Source organism: Malus domestica, chromosome 11 (genome assembly GCF_042453785.1).
Source record: "Malus domestica chromosome 11, GDT2T_hap1".
Classification (NCBI taxonomy): domain Eukaryota; kingdom Viridiplantae; phylum Streptophyta; class Magnoliopsida; order Rosales; family Rosaceae; genus Malus; species Malus domestica.
The window spans coordinates 8,012,056-8,020,625 of record NC_091671.1 but is presented as its reverse complement, the minus strand read 5'-3'; positions in this window follow the sequence as shown (position 1 = coordinate 8,020,625).

The following is an 8,570-nucleotide window of genomic DNA, read 5'->3' as shown; positions in this document are numbered from 1 at the left end:
TAGCTTGGCGATAAATCGCTAGTCACATACGAGTTGGAACCATAATGAAGGTCTGTACGACAAGACTGTGCACCTAAATTGGATCCAATATAAGCATATGGTGCGGGAGGTGACATTATAAACAGACCTGTGCCATATATCTGGCTAAATCACAATCACCCTAGGTGCAGTTTTATGAGCTTAACGTTATTCAATCACATGTCACATCATCGATAATTCACATGACCAAACATAACTCACCTAAGCTTACCTGAGCGTCCACAAAATCATAATTATATATAATGCATTATATACCAATTCATATACGAATTATAAACTCATATGCATGGTATTCAAGGCATAAACTCATTTAAGCATATTTTCTGGGAAAATCCCAAGTATATAAATATATACTGAAAACCAAAAGCCCACTCATTGGTATGTCAAAGGGTCGTAGCCCTCAAGTCGCCCTTAAACGCGCTCGTCCTCGGGATAAGTCTCACATATATGCGAATTAACTATAAAAACGTTATCATTGTGACATCCCACATCGTCCATGGGAGTGATCCTTAAATGTATATTCACATCCCTACCTAGCACGAGGCCTTTTGGGAGCTCACTGGCTTCGGGTTCCGAAGGAACTCCGAAGTTAAGTGAGAAGGGGGCAGAGCACTCCCAGGATGGGTGACCTACTGGGAAGTTGCTCGTGAGTTCCCAGAAATAAAACCGTGAGGGCGTGGTAAGGGCCCAAAGCGGACAATATCGTGCTACGGTGGTGGAGCGGGCCCGGGAAGTGATCCGCCCTGGGCCGGGATGTGACAAATGGTATCAGAGCCAATCCCTGGCCAGAAGTGTGTCGACGAGGATGTCGGGCCCCTAAGGGGGGGTGGATTGTGACATCCCACATTGCCCAGGGGAGTGATCCTTAAATGTATATTCTCATCCCTACCTAGTACGAGGCTTTTTGGGAGCTCACTGGCTTCGGGTTTCGTAGGAACTTCGAAGTTAAGCGAGAAGGGGGTCAGAGCACTCCCAAGATGGGTGACCCACTGGGAAGTTCCTCATGAGTTCCCAGAAACAAAATTGTGAGGGCGTGGTCAGGGCCCAAAGCGGACAATATCGTGTTACGGTGGTGGAGCGAGCCTGGGAAGTGATCCGCCCTGGCCAAAATGTGACAATTTCTCTACGCTTTCTTTTATGCAACTTTAGAGATAGAGAGTAATTGCTAGGGTTTTTGGAGATTAATAATTGTAATTTCACTTAAGATGAACACCACATCTTAGGGGTTGCCTGGTTTTTCAAGGGGTTTTCATAGAGCGTAATGAGTCTTTCATGTTTAGACTTGATCCGAACGTCCGGACGTGTTGCATGTTAGTTATACATTCTATGTTGGAAGTTCCAAGTAGAATATAAATTAGGAATACCTAACCTTCAAAGTGGCATGTGTAGATCATAAGTAATTGGTAAAAATGCATAGGATTGCTAAGTGATGGTGGAACCCTAGTGCATTTATAAATTGGTATTTTAAAAACTGTTTCTTTTTCTTCATCTCTAATATTGCATATTAGTTTCTTTTATTAATTAAATTCGTTTTATTAAATTAGGTCATAAAAATCAATTATCTCAACCTTTTGCTTTACAATAATTAATTGGAATTTGGTTTGTTTTGATTTATTTAATAATCTTTGTGGAGAACGACCTTGCGAGATTCGTTTATACTATAATAACCTTGTCATTCTTGCAAGTATTATATAAGTTTTTAGTCTGTTTGCGTGTGTAGTAAAATCCCTATCAACAACATTAGTAAAAAATTAAAACAAATTAGATATAAAACCTATTTGACCAGTTATACATGATAAAGCACAAATTTGATAAATTACTAGAGAAAAACATGTAACGGGTATAATCAAAGTGAATTAGGCATGCACTTTTGAGCAATTATCATGGAACCTTCTGCACACGTGTGTCAAACCCTCGCAACAGCATCTATAAAAGCTGACTTAGCAGCTTCAATCTTCATTTCACAAACCTGAGCAGGCTAGCAGCTACATTCTTTTCATCTCCTCCCTCTCTAATCTTCTCTGCCTGCAACCCAAGGCTTTACCCCCTAACTTTAATGTCACAGCAGCGGCTTCATTTCTCGAGTCTTCGAGAAATCTCGTCAACAAATCTGAGCCCAAATCCTTGCAGTGCACAATTCGTCGACAACCAAAAGGTAAATTTCAGCGACCTCCATGTTTGTTCTCATTGCTTAATTAGTCTACAAAAAAAACTCTGAAAGTCTCATGCATGTGGTTTGGATTTGGTGCAGATCCCATAAGAAAAGGCGCAGATGGAAATGGCATTGTTGCACAAATCCAAAGGGAAGCCAACTAGCAGGTGTCTCAAAATTCTCAGAGTCAGAATTAAAGGCATAATTTTGAAACCTAGAAATATGTTTTCAACATGGATCTGTGGAATGTAGTAGGGCTGGGTTCGGTTCAAAATGGTTCGGTTTTTTGCCAAAATCGAAACCGAACTGAAATTTCAGTTCGGTTCAATTTTTTTTCGGTTCGGTTTTTTTCGGTTTGGTTTTTTCCGGTTCGGTTTCGACCCAGTTCGATATTTTTTTTTTTTGAAAATGATTAAAAATTGAAATCTAAAATTTTAACATCTCCAATACAATCATAACATAAGCATTCCTACACAATGAAAATAAATATTTAAAAGTTCAACTAGAATCATCAATCAAATCTTCCAAAGTCCAAACTTAAAAAAAACATCAAAGTTTAAGTCTTCAAAAAGTCCAAATTTAAAATAAACATTACACTTCAAATCTTCCACACCTAAAATAAACATAACAAAGTCCAAATTTTACAGAAATATTCCACTTAACTAAAATCATAAACTCAAATAAACCTTCAAGATTTCATGTCTTCCACGCACTTCTTCTCTTCAACTCCTCAAGCTCAACGCTGAGGCTGCCTAGGAGGCAACATAGCAGATTAACATTGAAACTGTTATCTCACTACGTGGTTAATCAACATATATATATATATATATATATATATATATATATATATATATAAGAGGGAGGTTAACAATGCAACCGTTGCTAAGAAAGAGAGCTCTACTTTAAGTTTGTAAAATTCACAAGTCAATATAAACGGAGTGTCAGATTCATTGAACTGCAAATTCAAAGTTTTTACTAAAATTTTCAGCAAAATTTTAAAAACATAAAATTTAAGAACTGGGTTTGGTAATTAATTTACATTTGGATTAAACCCAAATACCCAATGGCAAATACAGATTATCAGACTCGTTGAACTAAGAAAAATAATCAAAATTTAAGACCTGGGGTTTGCAAATAATTACCAGGCAAGTCCCTTGGCTCGTGGTTGCAGATATTGATTTCATTGATGACGTCGCTAACAATGTAATCCATTCCCTCAAGCTTCATCTGCAAGTAATAGTGGACCAGCTCTTCTTCTGTGGGGAGGAATTGAAATCCCAGAAACAATCACATTGAAAATGAGCACACATTCATGGATCTCAGTCACTTCATAACATTAATAAATCTAGAAAATCGGCAGATTAATAGAAAATGCAAAAGTATGAAATGAATACCTCTTTAATCAGAACCAATTTCAATAGATAAATAGAACAGAAAATTAAACATAGAGAAATGAGAGTATGAGACTAACCTTTTGCAGTCGAGACTCGAAACTACAAGAAGAACCTCACGGCGAGATGAGAGACAGACGGTGAGAGCGAGGTGTGAGAGATTGAGAGTGAGAAGGGTCGCGCCGTCATGGGTTGCCTGGGATTCAAGACTGAGAGAGACAGAGAGTGATTGAAGTTGAAGACCGAGAGAGAGAAAGAGAGGAGGCTAACCCTTTGCTGTCAAGACTCGAAAGGGCAAGAAAAAGCTGACGGCGAGATGAGAGACTGACGACGAGAGGGCGAGGTGTGAGAGATTGAGAGTGAGAAGGGTCGCCTGAGAGTTTGAGAGAGACAGATCGATTGAAGTTGAAGACCCAGCGAGAGAGAGGAGGCTCGGCTGCGCGAAAGGGTTACTGGGTTAGGGTTACATTGGAGACAGGGAACGAGAGAGAGAAGAGGGGAATGAAAAAAAAAAAAAAAAGGTGTGGCTGCTACTACCAGTGGCTAAGGTTAAAAGGATTTTGTTGGTTTCTCAAAAAAAATTAAAAAACTACTCTGAAATCTTGGACATGAGGGTTCGAACCCATGCACTGCATTTTGAAAAGTTTCACTGAAACCAACTTGGCAACAGGTTATGTTTTGTTATGATTGTATACTAAACTATTTATAATATTGAAAAAAATAATTAAATATATATATATCGGATCGGTTCGGTTTTTGAACCTTAAAAATCGAAACTAAATTGGCCAGATTCGGTTCGGTTTGGTTTGATAGTTTTGGTTCGATTTTTTTTTCGGTTCGATTTTTTTCGGCCTCGGTCCGGTTCAGTTTTCGGTTTTTTGAACCTACCCCTAGAATGTAGTCCTTACGTTTGTTAACTTTTGTGCTGCATTTATGTGATTTATCTCTATGAATATGACTTCTGCATTCTCATGAATTTGTACTTGTGTGTGCTTGCATGTCTCTACCGATGTATCTGTGAGCACTGAGCAAACACATGCATGAAACTTGATCTGCCATATGTGGACCCTTTTGCACACTTGAATCCCCGATTGTGGAACCATGTACAAAGAAATTTGTTGAATGGTATGTAAATTAAGTTTATGGGAGACAGAGAAGTGAATGAATGTTGATTGCATGCCTTTAGTTTAGATTAGGCCGAATTAGTTCCGAATGCAACCTGCAATCACAAATTAGAAACCTAATTAGATAGTAAAAATAACAAGAATTAAAAATTGCTTTATTTTTTAATCTTTTTATATATTTATTTTCAATTTTCTGATTTTTAATATTTTTTTTTGTAATTGAAATAAAAGCACGAAAATAAAAAGAAAAAAGTTAGAAAAAATTGGGTTGCCTCATAACAAGTGCTTTAGTTAAAGTCTATAGCTAGATGGATTGGAAAGATGTCGTTGATCACGTCACTTGTTCTTTTAGAATCAACCACTCCTTAGCAGCATCGTAAGGCGACAGCAAGTACGTAATGTGTTAAGGTTTTATCAATTATGCATTTAAATTCAGTGGCTGAATTCTTCATATCAGCTCTTCTATGTGAATGAATCTTTGTAATCCAATTGGGTCCATTCCAGCGAGGCTTACGTCTCTATCGAATTGACTTGAACTTTGTATTTAATACCCACAACCTTTACACTGGCAGAATTTCTCTACGAGGAATTTGGCTTTCACGGAACTGACCCTAATTTTCTTTGAATTTGATGGATTGGGCTGATGGCCTGTTCAATTCAGCAACCAAAAATTTTTGTGTTGGTAGCTGTCTGCCCTGTATCTAAATCTATCAGATTGCTAAAGAGTTAATCATGTGGTGTATCAAACTTTAACTTTGCATGAACAACCCCTTCCAACACGTCAGTTTCCTTGCATTCTTGCAACCTTTTGGAATGGGTTGTGGTGGGGCATAAGCTTGGGTGGCCAAAGGTTTTGGGAGGATTTCAAGATCAGCATGTGTTGTTTCCTCCCTTAGGCATGAATAGCTTGCAGATTGCTTCCCAGTTCCTACACCAATCTCCTCTTTATCACCATTGTCACGCCCCGATCCCGACATACGTCCAAGATCAATACGTGATGTCACCAAGTACCCGTATATATAACATACCCTACCTCTAGGATATGTGCAAAGCACAACTCACGATCCAATTGCATAGTAATTTTTTCGTACACTTTATGGCTGCATCTAATCTTGTTGTTAGACTATCTACGTACCCTAAATAGGGATCAAGCCATTGTAGTTCACCATCATACACTAAACTCCGACACTTATCCCATTACGTTTTAATAGGAAAGCGTATCATTCCTCAATCAATTATTCAGACTTGACAAGCATGAATTAATTGATTCAAGCTACATAATGAACCCACATGACATTCAAGATTTCTATTCCATCCATCATAAAATCACTATCCTAATATTGCAATCACAAAGCATGTAACATATCAAATGATCAACAAAGCATAATATTATCCTCTAGTCACATTCATTAACTAATCTAATCATATTAACAACAATTATATCCAACATCATTCCACTATCACTTCAATTAACCAATTCCATGAATCAAGGAGGCACGATGCTAACATTTAATTACGTTAATCAATCAATAAGATCACATACAATTTCCAGAAATTTAATAAAAGAAATTCTGCATAATTTCCTACATGGATTCCATGTCATAACATGATAAAACTAATTTATAAACACAAAGTCAACACTGAGCCATTACTATTACTCGAATCTAGGGCCGGACTAACCTTATGGAAATAAGCCAGAGTAGGGATTCCAGACCTTTCAACGGAATCTAACTCAAATACGGTCGCCTATCGAAATGTACCAAGTACAACTAATCATCATCACCCCTAGTATGCATATGGTCCCCCATTGTGGATAAACCAAGCATAACCATAGGTATAATCTAAACGTGCATGCAGTGATCACCTATCGCGGATGTACCAAGCATGATCACTTCTCACAGTCCTCCATCGCGGATATACAAAGCAGGACTATATCCTATAACTCTAGGTAGTGACCACCTATCGCGGATATACCAAGTATGATCACCCCTAGAATGCGTATGGTCCCCCATTACGGATAAACCAAGCAGAACCATAGGCATAGTCTAACGCGTAGGCCCCTATTGCGGATATAACAAGTAGGACCATGTCATATCTCTAGGTAGTGATCACCTATCATGGATATACCAAACATGATCACCCCTAGAATGCATATGGTCCCCCATTAAGGATAAACCAAGCATAACCATAGACATAGTCTATCGTGTGGTTCCCTATCGCGGATATACCAAGTAGAACCACGTCCTAACTCTAGGTAGTGATCACCTATTGTGGATATACCGAGAATGACCACCCCTAGAATGCGTATGGTCCATCTATTGAGGATAACCCAAGCAGGACCATAAGCATAGTCCAATCATGCAGGCAGTGATCACCAATTGCGGATAAACTAAGCCTGATCGCCCCTGAAATATGTATGGTCCTCCATCGTGGATAGACCAAGCAGGACCCTCCAATTACCATTACTACTTGGTGCAATCAGTTCAACACACGTAGGCATTAGCACTATCAGCTTCTCGTGACCACTAACTATCTTGTCATATAAGCATAAAAGTTCTACATAATACTCCTAATAAGATTCTAGGTTCACATCGTCATAAAAACATTCATACACATCATACCAATCATACAATTCAAACAACATATCATAAAAATTTCAAAGCTACAGTCAAATCATAATTAATAAACATAGATCGATGGCTAAAGTAAAATAACAATTCAATAGAAATCACCCATATTATAGTCACTCACCAACGAACGTAGGCCTACCAGATTTCATTTAGTCTCTAATAGTACAAATTTAGTATTTAAAGAAAATGATTCTAAAAATGTTGACCAAAAGTCAACTCTTAGTCAACAGTGGGGTCCACAACCCTAGTAATCTAATTCGGAAGATCCGCCTATCATATTTCTGATTTGTAATTTCCCAAGAGTCTCATTAATCATCTAGAACAGTATTCTAAATTTTGGAATGATCCAACGGTCGGATCTCCACCAATCGTTAAAATTACTTGGCGGTCGACATTTGATCTTACAAATTAGAAATTCAATTATCGAAGATCCGTACATCAGATTCCCGATCCATAAGTTCCTAAGGTTCTCAAATATTACGTACTATAATGCATTAGAGTTTGGAGAAGATCCAACGGTCGAATCATCGAATCATAAAAGGGTTAAGTGGCGTAATATTCCATACTAAGTTCAAACTATCAAACTATATCAATGGTTATCAAATTTGAAATCAGAACATTGAATTTAACAAAAAAAGGCAGTGTCGGCCCACTGGCGATGCGCCTCTGCGGGTGGCGGTTTCCGACGAATGGAAACCCCAAATTCCCACCAACTCTAAAATTCACGAAATTTTGCAAAAATGTATAACTCAAGGAAAGGAACATTTTTCATACTTGGTCCGAAGTCCAATTCGACCGGGAAACGCCTGAAAACCACCTCGATATGCCGGAAACCCTTGAAATAGTGTGCTTTGATTCGTCAAATTCTCAACTCCACTGCGCCTATACTTGTTTGGGGTTTGCTCTTGGGTCCAAGTGAAAAGTTTTAGTGGTGGTAGTCACTGGAATACCTTTCAGAAACGACGAATCGCCGCCGTGCACCCCACGAAGCCCTCAGCTTCAATTCTCGCGTAATAGGACCAAATTGATATCAATTTTTTTTTTTATGAAAATAGAAGAGGGAAGGTTTTGGGGTATTTCTTAGGTGTTTAATTGGTGTAATTCGCCAGATTTTGGCCGGGAAAGGCATCAGAAGCCCTTGTTTGCATCGGGTCGAGAATAAGTAAAACGGGTCGAGGGAATTCCTTGCTTTTCCTTGTGAACACGAAATTTTCCTGAAACGAAATAGACAAGA